Below are 20784 nucleotides of genomic sequence, written 5' to 3'. Positions count from 1 at the left end.
CCCAGACTATTCATGGGTTGATGCTGACTGTCTAAGTTTTCTGATTGTCTTCCACTCTCACTAGATTGACTATACTAGGCACCATTGTCTGTTTGTACTGATTCCAGACTCTATAGGTAATGATTTGCTATGAGATGATGCTGAATGTCTGGAACTCTTTCCTGACTGTCCGTGATTGGATGCATGTCCTCTTATACTTGACCCATATTTTCTTGCATAGAACCAAACTATCCAAGACTGGGTATTCGGCCCTGCTGAGATCCTGACTGTCTAGAGTTGCTTCCTCTTTGACCATGATGAGAGTTTTGTTTTCCTCTTGTGCTGGATCCATATTCCCTATTGCCATACTAAAACTGATCATGGGGGAACACTGACTATTCTTCTGCATCTTCTGATTGTCCCTTACTATCACTGGACTGACTATAGCTGTCTCACTGACATACTGATGGCAGGCCAAACGACTAGGTTGAGACAACCTAGTAGATGTGTAGCTATATTAGGAAAAAAGCCAAGGATAGAATTGTGGAGACCTTCAACCTTTAGAGGTCAAGCAGAGCCAGCCAAGCAGACCCAGAAGTAGTGACAATGAAGTAGGAGGAGTCCATGAGAACATGGTGTCATGGGAGCCAGGAGGAATCAGGAGGGACAGGTCAGCTGTGCGAAATGCTGCTAAGGTATGAAGCAGTAAAATGAACACTCAGTTTGGCACATGGATGTTATCCAGCTGCCTTTTTGAATTTCCAGATGTTTGTAGTCATTCAAACTTAACATGACCAAAGTAAATGGAACCAGAAAAGGCACCATCATCTAACAGCTTGGTCAGACTAAATTGTTAGAAGTCATCCTTCATTCCTGTTTTCCTCATCTTTAATGTACATCAACAAGTCCCATTGACTTTCCCTTCAAAATATCCTCCATTTATCTCCTTTTTTCCATCTTTACTGCCACCAACCTAGTCCCAGCCATCATCATTTCAACTATACTGTGCAGTTAGTCTCCCTCTTTCTTTTTGCTTTATTCCATGATCTACTATCAATACAGTAATAGACTGAAGTTTAAAAAATATAAATCAAAGTGTTACTTTCTTGTTTAAAACACTCTAAGAGCTTTTCATCATACTTAGTTGACAACTTCTTACCACTACTCTCTTTGTGATTGGATCCCCATCTGCCTCTCTGATCTCATTTTGTACCTCTATTCTCCCTTTTTTCACCATGCTGAAGACACACTGAGTTTTCAGCTCAGAAGAATATCGTGTCTTTTTCAGCCTGTACCTTCCAGAAGACCTTGTTCTCTGACTTGGTTATTGATTCTTTGTTCTCCACATAGCTGACTTCTGTTTGTAATTCTGGTCTGTGCTCAGATGATGCCTCCTCAGAGTAACTCCTCTTCCTGATACTCTGACACATTTATTTCTTTACAGCATTTATTACCATTTGGAATTTGTGTAGTACCTATCTCCCCCAACAGAATAAGCTCTTTGAGAGAGTGATTTTATCTGTTTTGCCATCTGCAGTAAACCCAAAACCTAGAATAGAGTCTGGCTCAGAGTAGGCACTTATTAATGTCTGTTGCATGATTGTACAAATGAAGATTAACAAATTAATTGAACAAATTAATCTATGTAGGGTCTCCTTCCTTCATTTTTCCTTAGCACTGTTCATACTGTGTCCTTTTCGTTCTACACATATCATGTAATATACTAAATTATAGTTAGCATTTTATGGGATTGTCTCATGTGGTAAGTGATCTTTGTGAGGCTAGTTTATGGATTTTTGTATCTCCACAGCTTATTCATCTTTGTATCTCCAACGTATATGAAAGAACCTGTTCAATGGTAGAACTGAATAAATATTACCTGAAAAAATGGAATCATTGAATTAGGATTAGATGAATCGTTGAATTAGAATTTAGCTATCATTAATCTAGATAATAGAGAGTCATGGGATTGGTCTCCTAAGATCAGCTTCTATCTCACTGAAGCCTTGTCTAAATTATCATATATCCCAAAGGTTGTAGGAGGACCCAAGAATTTCCTGCATCTTTAGATTCAACAGTGCAGGAGGCAGTAAGAGCTGTATGACACTTAGATAAAGCTCTCTGAAGATAGTAGAGACTATCAATAATGCTGACCCTCTTTTGGCCTGCCATGTCTTAGGGCTGTACAATGCAGCACTGCAAAGAGAGTACTGAGTAATCTCAGAAAAGGTACATTTCTGTCCTTAGTTTCCTTTCTATATGGAATCTTATGATAATAGGGAACATAAAATAAAGAAAAAAAAGCTAAGCTCCCAGTGGTATTATGCCTTAGAGCACATTCCTAGATTTCCATCTTGGGTAATACTAAGTAGGAATAGTTGGATAGATTTTTTTCTTACGTAGTTTGCCAAAAGTACAAGTTAGGGTGTGGACTGAAGGAGCTGGCAGGGTGCCGAACGAAGGTCAGGAGAGTGGCCGTTTTACAGCAACGAAAGCTTCGTTCTCAGGAGGAGCCATCCTTTATGAGATGGTCTAATTCATTCATAATCATATTCTGATCCACCCTTATCTCCATCTTTCTTTCTCTACTCTTTATTTCACAACTTCTTTAAGTACTAATTTCTGCTTATATTAGCAACTTCCAGATTTAGATTAATATTAGTCCTTTCTACCAGAAATTTTACAGAAGAGTTTCTGGAAATCACACTTTCCTTGTATACATCTGTCATCCCTTATATGTTCTTGTGTCTGCCATGGTGACTTAACAATGCTTGATATATATATTTGCTGAAGAGCAGTGATCCTTGAACTGAGAATGATAGAATATGCATATGTAAGAGGGCTGTGAAATCCAGGAGAGGTGAAGAGTGTAAAAAAGGAGGGTGCCCAGCTAGGATTTAGTGTGACCTCATTGGTTACTGTGAATTCCATCTCTGAGTATTGAAGAAACCTGCCTATGAGATAATTAAATCACTAATAGTAGTCTTTGAAGTACTGTGGTAAATGAGAACAGAGAGGACATTGGAGGTGCAAAAATTTAGTTATATCAGCCCAAGTTGGGAGGAGGGTCTACTTTTCTCTTTTTATCATTGTTATTACCCTGGAATATCAGACACGTGCCATATACAGTGTGTTCACTCCTATAAAAACACCACTATCTCTTTGCAGGACATGCTCAAACTTGCACTTTTTTTTTTCTAGATCGTTATATCTCACTGCCTATATGATCTCTTCACGTATTTAGATATCCCTGTCATCTGAAACCTAAGAGGTTCAAACTGATTCCATTATAATATATAATGAGAAGTATCTTTTCTCCTGTTGTCTACTGTCATATCAGTAACATCATCATTCTTGAGTGTCTCAGGCTAAGAACTTCTGTAGTCATTCTTCATTTCTCCCCCTTTTTCCCACCCTCATCCACAGATGACCACCACATCCTATCCTGTCACTCCTACTGCAGACTTGTCTCCTGGACCCAGCCCTCTTCTGTCCTAGCACTGCTGATCTGATTTTGACCCTGGTCACCTTGCATCTTGACCATTTCCAGCAGCTTTGTAATCAGTCTTTCTGTACCACCAGGATATCTTCCTACTATCCCTTCTATACTGCTGCCAGGTTCATCTTCTTATAAACAAACCTTATCATGTCATTTCCCTGCCTTAAAGTTTGTGGTGTCTCTCTTTTGCCTATAGAATAAATTCAAATTATTTTAAATTTGGGCCCACAAGCCACCTTGAAATCAGACAGGAATCCGCTTTTTTAGCCTCCTCCTCTACAAACTGTCTCTTATGGGATTGTCCCTTTGAATGTTAACTACTATCCTTGATCATACCACCCTCACTCTTTTTTTTTTTTTTTTCAGGAACTACAGGGTTTTTACTTAACTTCATTGATTTTACATTGTGTCTTCTTTCCCTCATGCCCAAACCCTCATTCTTTCAACAAAAACATAATTGCTCATCTTCTTTATCCCATTACACACACACAACAGTCTCAGAATAGCAAAACGTCAACATTACCATCAACAATGTGATTACCAAAAACAGTTTAAGATTTACTTGCAGTCCTTTTTGCCCTTAGAATAGTATAGGTCAAAATACTGTCACTTAAAGTCACTTGGCATACTTCCTCTCTGTGAGGTGATGCCACCAGCTGGATACATAGTATCTTTTGTTTTAATTTATTTTCATTTTTCAAGTATCGCTTTGTGAAAAATTCAACTTTGTTTATAAATATGTAAAATATTTGTATGTTTCTCATGATAGATTAATCCCCACCCTTCCCCTGCCACTGGCCCCAGATGTCCACAATCTAATCCCTGCACTGGAACCTGTGAATATGTTACTTTACATGGCAAAGGGATTTTGCAGATGGGATTAAGGATCTTTTTTTTTAAAAAATATTTATTTATTTATTTATTTTGGCTGCATGGGGTCTTAGTTGCGGCATGCGGGATCTCCATTGCCGCGCGCGAGATCTTCGTTGCGGCACGCATGTGGGATCTAGTTCCCTGACCACGGATTGAACCCGGGCCCTCTGCATTGAGAGTGTGGGGTCTTACCCACTGGACCACCAGGGAAGTCCCCAAAGGTCTTGAGATGGGAAGATTATCCTTGATAATCCAGGTGGGCCCAATGGAATTATAAGGGTCCTTATAGAGGGACACAGGAGTGGGGGAGTCAGAGAGAAAATCTGGTAATGGAAGCGGAGGTCAGAGAGCAGAGCAGACGCTACACTGCTGGCTTTGGAGATGGAGACACAGGAGCTGCAAGCCCAGGGATGCAGGCAGCCTCCAGAAGCTGGCAAAGTCTGGGACCGGATCTCCCCCAGAGCCTCCCAAAAGAGCACAGCCCTGCCAACACCTTGATTTTAGCCCAGTGCCCCCCACCCCAGACCTGTAAGAGAATAAGTTTGTGTTGTTTTAAGCCACTCATGGTAATTTCCTACAGCAGCCTTAGGAAACTCATACAGTTCCAAAAACTGCATCTAGCATTTATTCCTGCCACCTCCACCCTATTCCATCCTTCCCTTATAATCTTTAAAGTATATTTATGGCATATCCTTCCATCTTTAAGAAATATAATCATACATATATATGTGTATATACATATATATGTAATCAACTATATAAATACATAACGAAATGCTTATATCTTTGTATCCCCTTCTTAGATCCATAGGTTGTATACATGTTCTTCTTTTCCTTGCTTCTTTCACTTAACCGGATAGTCTAGCACTCACTCCATAGAAGTATGTAGAGTTATTCCTCATTCCTTTTTTTTTTTTTTCACACACACACACACACTGTATTTTATTTTTACAAGAGATAAATAGACTGACACCAAGCATTGTACATGGATGACCACAACAAAAGCAACAATGATTGCAATTACCAAACATGAAACACACTCAAACTATGGCATAATATTGACATTCAGTCCAGTAATCCTCCACTATAACAGCTCCTTTACTTTGCGGTGAAAATTGATTTGTATATTCTTTGCCTCTGAGTCCTTGTGGGATTTTTTTTTTTTTTAATTCAAACAGAAAGTCACAAAAATTATACTCATCCTCATCAGTTCACTCAGTCCCATGTAATTAATTTTATTTTCATCTTGATCTTTTGTTAGCACTTTTATGAGTTCATCAGTTTTTCATTAGAGTTCTGAAAATGCTTATTCATTCAGTTCAGCAGTACAGTCAGTTACCAGAAACGTGTACTTGTCAGAGTCTTTTCCATGAATTTCTTGAAGATGAAACCCTTTTATAGGAACATATTTGCAAAAGCATCAGAGTACACCCAGAGCTGTCTGTAAATGACAAAAGACTTAAAAATGACCACAGTTAAAGATTTGATGAAAGTTCATAATAATGCAGTTGACAAGAAAATTAGTTATTTCCGAGATATACATTTTAAAGTAATAACTAGGATTATAACTTATAACATTATACCAGAACATATAAGATTTTAAGAAATTTCATGTAATGTCTGAAACATTTATATTAACATATTTCCATACAGATAACCCAATGAAAGTTTAGTATTAGTTGTTTTGTTTGTTTGTTTTTTTATACTGCAGGTTCTTATTAGGCATCAATTTTATACACATCAGTGTGTACATGTCAATCCCAATCGCCCAATTCAGCACACCACCATCCCCACCCCACTGCAGTTTTCCCCCCTTGGTGTCCATATGTCCATTCTCTACATCTGTGTCTCAACTTCTGCCCTGCAAACCGGCTCATCTGTACCATTTTTCTAGGTTCCACATACATGCATTAATATACGATATTTGTTTTTCTCTTTCTCACTTACTTCACTCTGTATGACAGTCTCTAGATCCATCCACTCTTCAACAAATGACTCAATTTCGTTCCTTTTTATGGCTGAGTAATATTCCATTGTATATATGTACCACAACTTCTTTATCCATTCGTCTGTTGATGGGCATTTAGGTTGCTTCCATGACCTGGCTATTGTAAATAGTGCTGCAATGAACATTCGGGTGCATGTGTCTTTTTGAATTACGGTTTTCTCTGGGTATATGCCCAGTAGTGGGATTGCTGGGTCATATGGTAATACTATTTTTAGTTTTTTAAGGAACCTCCATATTGTTCTCCATAGTGGCTGTATCAACTTACATTCCCACCAACAGTGCAAGAGTGTTCCCTTTTCTCCACACCCTCTCCAGCATTTGTTGTTTGTAGATTTTCTGATGATGCCCATTCTAACAGGAGTGAGGTGATACCTCATTGTAGTTTTGATTTGCATTTCTCTAATAATTAGTGATGTTGAGCATCTTTTCATGTGCTTCCTGGCCGTCTGTATGTCTTCTTTGGAGAAATGTCTATTTAGGTCTTCTGCCCATTTTTGGATTGGGTTGTTTGTTTCTTTAATATTGAGCTGAATGAGCTGATTATATATTTTGGAGATTAATCCTTTGTCCGTTGATTCGTTTGCAAATATTTTCTCCCATTCTGAGGGTTGTCTTTTTGTCTTGTTTATGGTTTCCTTTGCTGTGCAAAAGCTTTGAAGTTTCATTAGGTCCCATTTGTTTATTTTTGTTTTTATTTCCATTACTCTGGGAGGTGGATCAAAAAAGATCTTGCTGTGATTTATGTCAAAGAGTGTTCTTCCTATGTTTTCCTCTAAGAGTTTTATAGTGTCCAGTCTTACATTTAGGTCTCGAATCCATTTTGAGTTTATTTTTGTGTATGGTGTTAGAGAGCATTCTAATTTCATTCTTTTACATGTAGCTGTCCAGTTTTCCCAGCACCACTTACTGAAGAGACTGTCTTTTCTCCATTGTATATCTTTGCCTCCTTTGTCATAGATTAGTTGACCATAGGTGCATGGGTTTATCTCTGGGCTTTCTATCTTGTTCCATTGATCTATGTTTCTGTTTTTGTGCAAGTTCCATATTGTCTTGATTACTGTAGCTTTGTAGTATAGTCTGAAGTCAGGGCGTCTGATTCCTCCAACTCCGTTTTTTTCCCTCAAGACTGCTTTGGCTATTCGGGGTCTTTTGTGTCTCCATACAAATTTTAAGATGATTTGTTCTGGTTCCGTAAAAAATGCCATTGGTAATTTGATAGGGATTGCATTGAATCTGTAGATTGCTTTGGGTAGTATAGTCATTTTCACAATATTGATTCTTCCAATCCAAGAACATGGTATATCTCTCCATCTGTTGGTATCATCTTTAATTTCTTTCTTCAGTGTCTTATAGTTTTCTGCATACAGGTCTTTTGTCTCCCTAGGTAGGTTTATTCCTAGGTATTTTATTCTTTTTGTTGCAATGGTAAATGGGAGTGTTTCCATAATTTCTCTTTCAGATTCTTCATCAGCGTATAGGAATGCAAGAGATTTCTGTGCATTAATTTTGTATCCTGCAACTTTACCAAATTCATTGATTACCTCTAGTAGTTTTCCGGTGGCATTTCTAGGATTCTCTATGTATAGTATCATGTCATCTGCAAACAGTGACAGTTTTACTTCTTCCTTTCCAATTTGTATTCCTTTTATTTCTTTTTCTTCTCTGATTGCCATGGCTAGGACTTCCAAAACTATGTTGAATAATAGTGGTGAGAGTGGACATCCTTGTCTCGTTCCTGATCTTAGAGGAAATGCTTTCAGTTTTTCACCATTGAGAATGATGTTTGCTGTGGGTTTGTCATATATGGCCTTTATTATGTTGAGGTAGGTTCCCTCTATGCCCACTTTCTGGAGAGTTTTTATCATAAATCAGTGTTGTATGTTGTCAAAAGCTTTATCTGCATGTATTGAGATGATCATATGGTTTTTATTCTTCAATTTGTTAATATGGTGTATCACATTGATTGATTTGCGTATATTGAAGAATCCTTGCATCCCTGGGATAAATCCCACTTGATCGTGGTGTATGATCCTTTCAATGTGGTGTTGGATTCTGTTTGCTAGTATTTCGTTGAGGATTTTTGCATCTATATTCATCAGTGATATTGGTCTGTAATTTTCTTTTTTTGTAGTATCTTTGTCTGGTTTTAGTATCAGGGTGATGGTGGCCTCATAGAATGAGTTTGAGAGTGTTCCTTCCTCTGCAATTTTTTGGAAGAGTTTGAGAAGGATGGGTGTTAGCCCTTCTCTAAATGTTTGGTAGAATTCACCTGTGAAGCCGTCTGGTCCTGGACTTTTGTTTGTTGGAAGATTTTAAATCACATTTTCAATTTCATTACTTGTGATTGGTCTGTTCATATTTTCTGTTTCTTCCTGGTTCAGTCTTGGAAGGTTATACCTTTCTAAGAATTTGTCCATTTCTTCCAGGTTGTCCATTTTATTGGCATAGAGTTGCTTGTAGTAGTCTCTTAGGATGCTTTGTATTTCTGCAGTGTCTGTTGTAACTTCTCCTTTTTCGTTTCAAATTTTATTGATTTGAGTCCTCTCCCTCTTTTTCTTGATGAGTCTGACTAATGGCTTATCAATTTTGTTTATCTTCTCAAAGAACCAACTTTTAGTTTTATTGATCTTTGCTATTGTTTTCTTTGTTTCTATTTCATTTATTTCTGCTCTGATCTTTATGATTTCTTTCCTTCTGCTAACTTTGGGTTCTGTTTGTTCTTCTTTCTCTAGTTCCTTTAGGTGTAAGGTTAGATTGTTTACTTGAGATTTTTCTTGTTTCTTGAGGTAGGCTTGTATAGCTATAAACTTCCCTCTTAGAACTGCTTTCGCTGCATCCCATAGGTTTTGGATCGTCGTGTTTTCATTGTCATTTGTCTCTAGGTATTTTTTGATTTCCTCTTTGATTTCTTCAGTGATCTCTTGGTTGTTTAGTAACGTATTGTTTAGTCTCCATGTGTTTGTGTTTTTTACGTTTTTTTCCCTGTAATTGATTTCTAATCTCATAGCATTGTGATCAGAAAAGATGCTTGATATGATTTCAATTTTCTTAAATTTACTGAGGATTGATTTGTGACCCAAGATGTGATCTGTTCTGGAGAATGTTCCATGTGCACTTGAGAAGAAAGTGTAATTTGCTGTTTTTGGATGGAATGTCCTATAAATATCAATTAAATCTATGTGGTCTGTTGTGTCATTTAAAGCTTCTGTTTCCTTATTTATTTTCATTTTGGATGATCTGTCCATTGGTGTAAGTGAGGTGTTAAAGTCCCCCACTATTATTGTGTTACTGTTGATTTCCTCTTGTATAGCTGTTAGCAGTTGCCTTATGTATTGAGGTGCTCCTATGTTGGGTGCATTCATATTTACCATTGTTATATCTTCTTCTTGGATTGTTCCCTGGATCATTATGTAGTGTCCTTCCTTGTCTCTTGTAACATTCTTTATTTTAAAGTCTATTTTATCTGATATGAGTATAGCTACTGCAGCTTTCTTTTGATTTCCATTTGCATGGAATATCTTTTTCCATCCCCTCACTTTCAGTCTGTATGTGTCCCTAGGTCTAAAGTGGGTCTCTTGTAGACAGCATATATATGGGTCTTGTTTTTGTATCCATTCAGCCAGTCGATGTCTTTTGGTTGGGGCATTTAATCCATTCACGTTTAAGGTAATTATCGATATATATGTTCCTATGACCCTTTTCTTAATTGTTTTGGGTTTGTTTTTGTAGGTCCTTTTCTTCTCTTGTGTTTCCCACTTAGAGAAGTTCCTTTAGCATTTGTTGTAGAGCTGGTTTGGTGGTGCTGAATTCTCTTAGCTTTTGCTTGTCTGTAAAGCTTTTGATTTCTCCATCAAATCTAAATGAGATCCTTGCCGAGTAGAGTAATCTTGGTTGTAGGTTCTTCCCTTTCATCACTTTAAGTATATCATGCCACTCCCTTCTGGCTTGCAGAGTTTCTGCTGAGAAATCAGCTGTTAACCTTATGGGAGTTCCCTTGTATGTTATTTGTCGTTTTTCCCTTGCTGCTTTCAATAATTTTTCTTTGTCTTTAATTTTTGCCACTTTGATTACTATGTGTCTCGGCGTGTTTCTCCTTGGGTTTATTCTGTATGGGACTCTCTGCGCTTCCTGGACTTGGGTGGCTATTTCCTTTCCCATGTTAAGGAAGTTTTCGACTATAATCTCTTCAAATATTTTCTCTGGTCCTTTCTCTCTCTCTTCTCCTTCTGGGACCCCTATAATGTGAATGTTGTTGCGTTTAATGTTGTCCCAGAGGTCTCTTAGGCTGTCTTCATTTCTTTTCATTCTTTTTTCTTTAGTCTGTTCCGCAGCAGTGAATTCCACCATTCTGTCTTCCAGGTCACTTATCCGTTCTTCTGCCTCAGTTATTCTGCTATTGATTCCTTCTAGTGTAGTTTTCATTTCAGTTATTGTATTGGTCATCTCTGTTTGTTTGTTCTTTAATTCTTCTAGGTCTTTGTTAATCATTTCTTGCATCTTCTCAATCTTTGCCTCCATTCTTATTCCGAGGTCCTGGATCATCTTCACTATCATTATTCTGAATTCTTTTTCTGGAAGGTTGCCTATCTCCACTTCATTTAGTAGTTTTTCTGGGGTTTTTTCTTGTTCCTTCATCTGGTACATAGCCCTCTGCCTTTGCATCTTCTCTATCTTTCTGTAACTGTGGTTTTTGGTCCACAGGCTGCAGGATTGTAGTTTTTCTTGCTTCTGTTGTCTGCCCTCTGGTGGTTGAGGCTATCTAAGAGGCTTGATGGGAGGCTCTGGTGGTGGGTAGAGCTGACTGTTGCTGTGGCGGTCCCCCCCCTTGCTTCTGAATCTCTCTTTTCAGCTTGTCCTTGGGCAGGCATGACTTTTTTTTATTTTGGTTAAAATGGAAACAGGACTTCACAGGCCAACCAGTCCCAGGATATAGCCTGGCTCTATCCCTTATGAGCTCAGTGACTTAGGACAAATCCCTTAACTTCTCTGAGCCATTGCCTCTTCTTTAAAAATGGAGTTTATATAATGCCTCTTCCTTCATGGATGGTGATTAAATAAATAAAATAAAATAATTAAGATTAAATAAAATAATGAGTCTTCAATGACTTTCCTGGTGACTGTTAAAAGCAGACTCTCAATAGATGTCTGACGTCAATTATGAAAATGGTCAAGAACACTGATGATAACAGAACACAAGCTGCTCAGGATTGGTCTCAAAGTCCTTCCACAAGAGGGCTTGGTGTGATTAAACAGAAAAACCAGAGGCTTCTATGGTGTGAGGGAGGTCTGTTATAGTTTCTAGAATGTAACACAGTTGAATTATGACTGTGCATGTGTGTTCATCTGTAGAAGATATATCTCCTTAAGTTGCAACATGTATTTCTGTATTCAGTACCAAATAGACCAGAAGTCCTATTTGAATTACAGTTGATGAAAAGTCTGAACTTCGAGCAACTGCAAATAGAAAGCCAAAGGATTCTCTGCAATTTCTATAAAAGCTCATGGCACAAGGATGTGACTATTTGGAGGTATGTTGACAAAGAAGAGGTTCAGTGGGTGACACAGAACCAGAATAGCACAAGAAGGAAATCCTGAGAGGACCATGCCTGAGTGGTTCATCCATTCCTCAACGAGGAGGGATTCTGCTTAACCCCAGAAGTGCCCCGTAAATTGTTTTGTAATTTGTTGTGAATGCAATTTTCCTTAATATTTTTATCAAAGTTCAAATCATTCACACAATAATGTGGGTTCCGTCTTGTTTAAGCCTTTTTGCTGTCCGTTCCTAAGATCTGAATAGAAAGAAGTCCTGCAGCTATTGCTAAGGCTGGAGTCCTGAGCAGTGGGGAAGGGGGCCCCGGCTGCTGCCTTCTAGGTCCCGGGCCCAGACCTGGCGCACTAGGTGTGCAGTCTGCGTCTTGCCCAGAACTTATTTCTCTCTAGATGTGCTGCATGTTTCATGGGGCTCCTCCTAAAATGCGGCTTCTTCTTGGCTTGGTTCTCTTTGATCCTACTACTGCCATGTGTGTAAAATCAATCATAGAACCTGCAAGGTGTGAGGTGGTCCTATCTGGGGAAGGGCCAAATCTGCTCCACTGTGATGTGTGTTTTTCTTTTCTTTCTTAAATGTGGAAGGCCGTGTTCGTGTTCTTACATACTTTCAGCACTAACAATCCTCTGATTGGTCCTTTTTTTTTTTTTTTAAGCATAATAATAACTGTTCCGACAGGTGGTAAAGAGGGTATAGACTGATAATTACAGGCTAGCTCACCACCCCCTGGGAGGCTGCGGAGAGGGGGCGCCGTGTTAGAAGCATGCTCCTGGCTTCTTCACGTGGTACTGTGTGTTAGGGTTTTCCAGAGAAACAGAACCAATAGAGAGTTTATTTTAAGGAAATGGCTCTCACGACTGTGGGGACTGGCAAATCTGAAATTCACAGGGCAGGTCATCAGGCTGGAAATTCTGGCAAGAGTTGATGTTGTACTCTAGAGGCCAAAGGCATTCTGGAAGGAAAATTCCCTCTTTTCCTGGGACCTCAGTATTTTTCTCTTAAGGCCTTCAGCAGATAAGATGAGGCCCATCCACATTGTGGAGCGTAATCTGCTTTATTACTATAAAAGTTGACTGATTTAAATGTCAATCACATCTAAAAAATACCTTTACAGCAACATCTAGACTGACGTTTGAACAAATAACTGGGCTCCACAGCCTAGCTAAGTTGACAAATTAACCATCACCGTCTGGGTACTAGTCTGGTTTTCCCTGTCCTGGCTTTTCATACTTCACGGTTCTCCCCCATCCCTGCCCTGATTTCTTAGTAAGGCATCAATGCCTTGTATCTTGGTCTGGACTTTTATTCTTTGTCTTTTTTCCTAAGAAGTCTGTCTCAGATTTCTTTAATTTTAATAAAGCAATATTTTTTTTCTTATTAAAAGCACTATATGTACATGAAAGAAAATTTAGAAAATTGAGATATCAAAAGGAAGAATAAACATTACTGTAATACCACCCACCAGAAACAATCTTAGATTGTATATCCTTACAGTCATTTTTCTATGTGTAAGCAATGATAAGAATAGCTAACACATATAACTTACTGTGTTCCAGTTATTAACTCATTCAGTCCTTCCAGCATCAGTGAGAAAGTTACCATTATTATTTCTATAACAAATGAGTTAAACAAGGAACAGAGCAGTTAATTGACTTGCCCAAGGTCACACAGCATTTAAGGGCAGTTTCAGACTGAGACCCAAGCTCTCTGGCTCAGGAGTCTGGGCTTTTAATCACTTCATTATAGTGTCCCTGTATACATACATTTTTCTATAATATGAGGGTTAGTCTATATACAGTATACAGTATACTGATTATTTTTTACCTGCTTTTCACAATTAACTTCTTTAAGGTCATTAAATAATCTTCAACTTTTCCACGTCATATTTAGTGGTAGCAAAGAATTCCACTTGATGGAGGTGCCATTACTTATTTAATCATTCCCCTCTTTAGCTTTCTGGGTTGCCTCTTTCTTTTTCTTTTGTAAAACATACCACATGAATTCTCTTAAACCTATTTTTGTGACTATTTTATACACTTTTCTTAATAAACATCTAGAAACGAAACTGTGAGGTCAAAGAACATCAATAACGTTAAGGCCCTTACATACCACAGACCAAACCGCTCTCTCAAAAGGTGGTTCAGTTTATACTCCCATGAATGTTCAGCCTCTGCAACTGCCCCCACCCCTATATCTATTATTTTAAAACGTTCCCACTTTAATTGGTGGTGTCTCAGTGCTATGTTTTGAATTCTTTTCATTGATTATGAGGAGAATATTTTATTGGCCATTTGTAATTTATGTATAACTTTTTGGTTCAATTCTTCTGTCCAGTTTTTTAGAGATGAAAAATATAGTCTTCCAAAGCAAACTCTTTTATTTTGTTTGTTTGTTTTCTCACAGTTTATAAAAATTTAATGATGGATGCTCATCAGATTAGAAGTAGATACGCTTCATTAAAAATCCTTGTAAGTCATTACTTTGTTGTATATTCAGACTCTTTTATTTTGAAAATTACTTCCAAATACTTCTTTCGCTATTGTTTGGTGATGGTTTTCTTTTTGTTTTCTGTCATCTCTAGACCCTGGAGCCTTAGTTGTTTTTTTGTAAATTCACTCACCTTCTTGATGGTATGAGCCAGGCCCCCAGCAGCCATGGTGGGCTCTGGGCAGAGACTGTGTGGATTCATCCGGAGGACGAGTTGTTCAGGGCATGAGGAAGAGGAGGGTGTGGGGCTGCTGCCCCCTGCCTGATGCCCTGTGGCCCAGCCTGTGGGCTGGAGGCTGCTCGGGCCTAGTGGAGGCTCTCTGACCTGGAGCCACGGTGCCTGCTTCTCCAAGTCCTACCACCCCTCCAGACCTCAGCACTCATCTGAAAAGCAGGGGTGGGGATGGCTCTTTCATAGGGGTGTAGTGAGCCTCAAATGTGAAGGTGTTTAGAAGATGGTTATGAATTATAATAAAGGCAAAGTTATTATTATTATTTTTATTTTTGGCTGCGTTGGGTCTTTGTTGCTGCGCACGGGCTTTCTCTAGTTGCGGCGAGTGGGGGCTACTCTTCATTGAGGTGCGCGGGCTTCTCATTGCGGTGGCTTCTCTTGTTGCAGAGCACAGGCTCTAGGCGCGCGGGCTTCAGTAGTTGTGGCTTGAAGGCTCTAGAGTGCAGGCTCAGTAGTTGTGGCTCATGGGCTTATTTGCTCCGCGGCATGTGGGATCTTCCCGGACCAGGGATCGAACGAACCCGTGTCCCCTGCATTGACAGGTGGATTCTTAACCACTGTGCCATCAGGGAAGCCCCAAAGTTATTATTTTGAGCTATGATTTTGGTTCTGGTTCTTCAGGGGAAGACTTGTATGGTTTGGGGTAAGCAGGTCTAAGTTTGTCATGTTTGGAGAAGGTTTGACATTTTGGGGTAGGATATGCTAATAATCTCCCCACCTCACTCTCTCTGAGTCTCAGTTTCCTCACCTGTAAAATAAGGATAATAATAGTATCGACCTCATTGGGCTGTGTGAAGATTAAATGAGTTAATCTATATAAAACATTGAAATTAGCTGTTGGCACCTAGTAAGAGTTTTACATAGATTAACTCATTAAATCATCACATAATCCAGTGAGTTAGGTACTACTTTACCCATACTTTACAGGGAGGAAGAAACTGGGACCAGATGGGTGAGGTGACTAGCCCAAGGTCACACAGCTATTAAGTGACTAAGCTAAGATATACATCCAGGCAGTCTGTCTCGAGAGTCTGCATTTCTAACCACTGTACTATACTGCCACTATTCTATACTGGGATGGGGAAAAAGGTGGGTAAGGAAAGAGAGAAGCCTGGCCTTTGCCTCCCAGAACTTAAATTAACAGTCAGGCTTTGGTCATGATTCTCAGCCCCATCTTGCACAGCCTCCTCCAGCCACGCTTCCTCCAGGAAGTCTTCCCAGATAAGCCCCACCCATATGATCACTCCTATTTTCTCCATATGCTTTGAACTTATGAACCTAGTTGTCTGCATGGTGCTTTGTAATGCTTTGAAAATTGTAATTCAATTTAATGGACATTTATCAAATGCCTAGAACATAGGGCTAAAATCATGGAGTATGCGGACATGGATAAAATAGTCCCTCTCTGCCAGGCATTTATCGCCTTGTCAGGAACATAATCAAAGACAGTCATACGAAATACCAATGAAAGAGAAATTGAGATTAGTGTTGTAAAAGAAGTATGAACAGTGTATTATAGAAATATGGGGAAAATATTGTTTAATTCTGGCTGGTGGTAGGTGGCTCTGAGAAAGCTTCACAGATCACGCATTTGCACAGGGTTTTGAGGGATGGCTAAGACTTAAGGCAGTGTGGTGGGAGAGTAATCAGAGAAAAGAGCAAGAACAAAGATCCAGCCTGTAAAGTATGTCCTGCAATGTAAGCCAACATTGTCCGTGCTACCATAGCCTGCTGTGGTCATTATTAGTAGGAGCAGGCACTTGGGCTTCTACTTCCTGGGGTCTGCCCAGGTTCCAGACCCTCAGGTTTTGATCAGTGGGCTCTGCCTGTGGGAGAGAGAGGCTGAGAGTTGAGAAATAAATCAAGCTTTCCTCCCTCTTTGGTGTTTTATTCACTTCTCTGGAAGCTGTTGCAGGGAGGCCAAACAAGGCTGGGGGCCACATGAAAAAAGAAAAGTCTTTGCCCTTAAGACTTGTTCCTGTGTTTGCATCTCACTTGTTTTTGTTTGTTTGTTTGTTTTTGTTTTGTTGTTTTTTTTAATAGGTGAATATTTTTATTCTTTTTAACTTTTTATTTTGTATTGGAGTACAGTTGATTAACAACGTTGTGTTAGTTTCTGGTGTACAACAAAGTGATTCAGTTATACATATACATGTATCTATTCTTTTCCAAATTCTTTCCCCAATTAGGTTGTTACAGAATATTGAGCAGAATTCTCTGTGCTATACAGTAGGTCCTTGTTGTTAACCATTTTAAATATAGCAGTGTGTACATGTCAATCCCAAACTCCCTAACTATTCCTCTCCCCTCACCCTTCCGCCCTGGTAACCAGAAGTTCATTCTCTAAGTCTGTGAATCTGTTTCTGTTTTGTAAATAAGTTCATTTGTATCATTTTTTTTTTTACATTCCACATGTAAGCGATATCATACGATATTTCTTTTTCTCTGTCTGACTTACTTCACTCAGTATGACAATCTCTAGGTCCATCCACGTTGCTGCAAATGGCATTCTTTCATTCTTTTTAATGGCTGAGTAATATTCCATTGTATATAGGTACCACATCTTCTTTATCCATTCTTCTGTCGACGGACATTTAGGTTGCTTCCATGTCTGGGTTATTGTAAATATCACTGCATCTCATTTGAATTGTCAATAGGGGTCCTGCCTTCTGTGCACCTATTCTGGAGTTCCCCAGGCTTGTGTGTTGCTCAGCACTCCCTTCTTCTGCAGGGGACAAACTGTAGAGAGGTTGGCTTTGTCTTCTGGTCAAGTGCTTAACTGCATTGCTCCCATCTCCCTGGTATGGCAAGGGCATCCCTCTGGGCCGAAGTGAGAGCACAGTTGGAGCCCTGCATTGGTTGCATTCTACTCAGTGCCTAAACTTTTAGGCGGGAACCTGGGGAAGATGTTCCCACCCCCTGGTCCCAGGGAAAGCACTGTGCTGTGCTGCTTTGGGGCATTCTGAGGTCTGAGATCTGGCTTCATGTAATAGGTGCCAGACGCTTGGGGTTAAGGTGAGAAGTCTAAAATACCAGACCACCTCTGAATAATCAGGAAACTTTTCCTGGACAATAATTTTTCATTTTCCATCCATCCATCTACCCATCCAACAAATATTTGTTTTACCCCTTCTCTGTGTCAGACAGTGAACTTGGTGCTGGGGACCCAAAAAAACACAGTTCTTGTCCTCAAGCTTAGCGTCTGGTGACATGTGATCACACAATTACAATACTGAGTACTTTGATCAAGGAAGCACAGGGAAGGGGCCCCCAATACAGCACTGGGGTTACAATTCTGAACGGAGTCCCAGTGGACAAAAAGGAGGTAGGAGAGGACATACAGAAAGAAGGGATAGTAGAAGGCGAGGGCGTGGGATGTCCAGGGACACTTTTGCGGGGGCAGAGAGACAGAGAGAGAGTCGCAGGGGTGGAGGCCACCCAGCTGGGTGGCTAGAGAAGGCAGGCAGATCCAGGTCATGAAGGTTCTTGTGAGCCTTGCAATAATATTTGGGTGCTACCCTCAGGGCCCTGAAGGGTTTTGAGCATAGAAATGGCTTGTTTAGCTCTGCATTTTATAAAGAGCGCTGAGTGCAGTGACGAGCTGCAGTGGTGGCGGCAGGAATGAACGCAGGGAGACCAGTTTGGAGCCTGTTACAGTTGTTCAGGAAAAGAGGAGATGAGGACCTACCTGGGCAGGGGAGGGACTGAGAGGGCTGAGAGGTCCCCAGGCGGCAGAGTGGACAGGACGTGCTTATCAAGCGGCTGTGGGGAGAGGAGGGACAGGGGGTCAGCAGTGACTTCCAATGGTCTGGCTTTGGCCACCACTGGGTTGCTGGCGATGCTCTTCACCGAGACAGAAAACAGGAGGAGGAACACGTGCATCAGGCCTGGGGCAGAGGGAGGAGCTCAGTCTCGGGCGTGTTGAATCGGCTGCAGATGGGGCACTGGAGCCGAGGGGATGCCAGGTCCTAAGGCAGAGATTTGAAAATCTTTGGGATATAAGTGCTGGGTTAAAAAAATGAGAGTATTAGGTTTGAGGAGCGTATATGAAGCAGATCAAGAAGATCAACCCATTTTACAGTGGCCTGGAGAAGAACAGAAAGAGTTGTATCAAGGAAAGGGCGTAAGTGGGGTCAAAGAGATGCAGCAAGGTGAAGACTGAAAAGGGCCTTGGAGTTGGCAATATGGGAGCAGGGATGCAGATTTTGAAGGACAGAGGAGAAGTCAGAATATAGCAGGTTGAGGCATGAGTGGGAGGTGGTGAGGGGAGAGGGAGTGAAGACAGCTTTTCAATCAGTCTGGCTAAGAAAGGAGAGACCAGATGAGGAAGAACTGTTTTCGAATAAGAACGCCTTGATCACACACAGGTTGAGGGGAGGGAGTGGTGGAGAGAAAGGCTGAATGTAGGAAGCTTGTGTCCCCAGGCTCAGTGGGATCCCAGAGGGCCCTCTGGGTCCCAGGGAGCTCCAGGCCCTGTAGGTAGAAAGGCTGCCAGGCCAGGCCCCTCTGTGGCCACCCAGGCCTCAGCTCCCTCCAGCTCCACCAAGGGCTGTGTTGGACATTTGTTCTACAAAGGTAGCCCCAGCTGGCAGAAGAGCTGACTTGGGACCTGGCCCAAGCCTCCTCTTGTCTCCATGGCAGCTTCAGCCTGAATGTAGCAGCAGGAAGCTTTCCCTGGGTTTCTGCTGCCGACAGCCATGGTTGTGGGATAGGGCGGATCCTGAGATGTGCCTGCGCAAGGCTAACCCAGGTGAAACCCTCAGGCAGGGGGCGGGGCTCATCCAGCAAGAGCCTGTGGTCAGGCTGCCACCTGGTGTTGAGCTGGGTGTATAGCAGGAAGGCCTGAGTGGAGGACAGGCAAGAAAGAGAGAAAACCAGAAAACCTGCAAAAAAGCCAGGCTCCGGAGAGGGGCCCACCATCCTGAAGCAGACACGCAGTGTATTTCAGGGGAAGACAAACAACGAAGTCAGCCAGGGGCCAAGAAAACTAACAGCGCAGTTGTAGTTAACAAGGTGCTTTTACCTACACTGTCTTTCATTTGATTCGTTGCGTTAGTTATGATCAGTTTCCCTATTTTACAGATGTGGCTTATCCCTGGAGAGTTCAAAAGATTTGTCCCTGTCAGACGCCTGTTAAATGGCAGAGCTGAGACTGGAAAAGGGGTTTACAGACTTTGAGAGGTGGGGTAGGGGGTGAGGGCGCTGAGTTTCATTTCAGGAGCAGTGGGAACAGTCTAGGCAGGTGTGAGCGTGACATGTGAAGGGTCCGGGCGAAACAGAGCAATACAGATCTGTGCCTGGTTGCCCTTAAGGTCGAGAGTGAGGCTGTGAGGTGCGGAGCCCCACCACTGCCCAGATGTGTACAAGTGGCTGCTGGGCCTGAGGTTTGCAGGGAGACAAGCCCCAGCGAGTCCTGCGCAGGAGCCAGGGCAGGGGGCGGCACCAGATGTCAGGGTCCTGGGGAGGGGTGACCGACAGGACAGTCAATGACAGGCCCAGTGAGCATTTGACCTGCTAACCGGCAGCCAGAACAGAGGACCCAGGATGAGAGACATGCACCAGCGAGTAGATGGGGCCCTGAGAGCAGGCAACATGGGGGCAGTCTGGGCTGGGGCCTCTCCCGGTAAGATTACAGAAGAGAAAAATTCAGCCGGCTCATCTGCTGGCAGGTACCCGCTGGGAAGGGAGACCAAGGGGCCCCTGGGGATGCTGGTTGGGGTGGGTGGGTAGAACTGCCTTCAGTTCAGAGCCCCCAGGTGAGAAACAGCAAAATGTTTTCTTCTCACCTGCCTGGACCATGTTGGTAAGGTGTGGAGGCAGCACCTGGGCGGCAGGTAGCAGATCCCTGGTGAGAGTAAGATGGCAGAGTCCTGGGTTGCACGTGCCAGCCAAGCCACTCTGCATCCTCAGTGCTGCAGGATAAGGAGTCTGTGCCTGGTACAGCTTTTCACTTCTACCACTTTCTAATTAATTGCTTTTCTTTTGTTTTCCTCTTGGTTTGTCAAAGTTCCCTTTGAAAAAAATTATACCACCCCCCCATTTTTTTCTAAACAAGAAGGCAGAATCATTTGTTCCCATGCAGGGCAGGCTAACTAAAGAGACAGAACTGCTCTAGGGGCCCAGGCCTTAGGGTTCGAGTTGGAAGGATGGTGAGCTGA

General features: G+C 41.4%; 1 long non-coding RNA gene and 1 pseudogene across 2 annotated transcripts in view; one reads left to right on the top strand and one right to left on the bottom strand.

Annotated features, from left to right (window-relative positions):
• Positions 1-20784, top strand: part of LOC309667443 (late cornified envelope protein 2A-like) — a 345865-nt pseudogene that overhangs the window by 234950 nt on the left and 90131 nt on the right. The window lies entirely within an intron of this gene.
• LOC309667612 lies at positions 10609-11831 on the bottom strand. The gene is made up of 2 exons (XR_014267840.1): positions 11755-11831; positions 10609-11183 (listed from the first exon to the last, which is right to left on the bottom strand). It is a non-coding gene; the product is annotated as an uncharacterized lncRNA (long non-coding RNA).

The sequence above is a fragment of the Balaenoptera physalus genome (genome assembly GCF_965194825.1).
Source record: "Balaenoptera physalus genome assembly, chromosome: 1".
NCBI classification, from domain to species: domain Eukaryota; kingdom Metazoa; phylum Chordata; class Mammalia; order Artiodactyla; family Balaenopteridae; genus Balaenoptera; species Balaenoptera physalus.
This window is presented reverse-complemented; position numbering and strand designations above follow the sequence as displayed.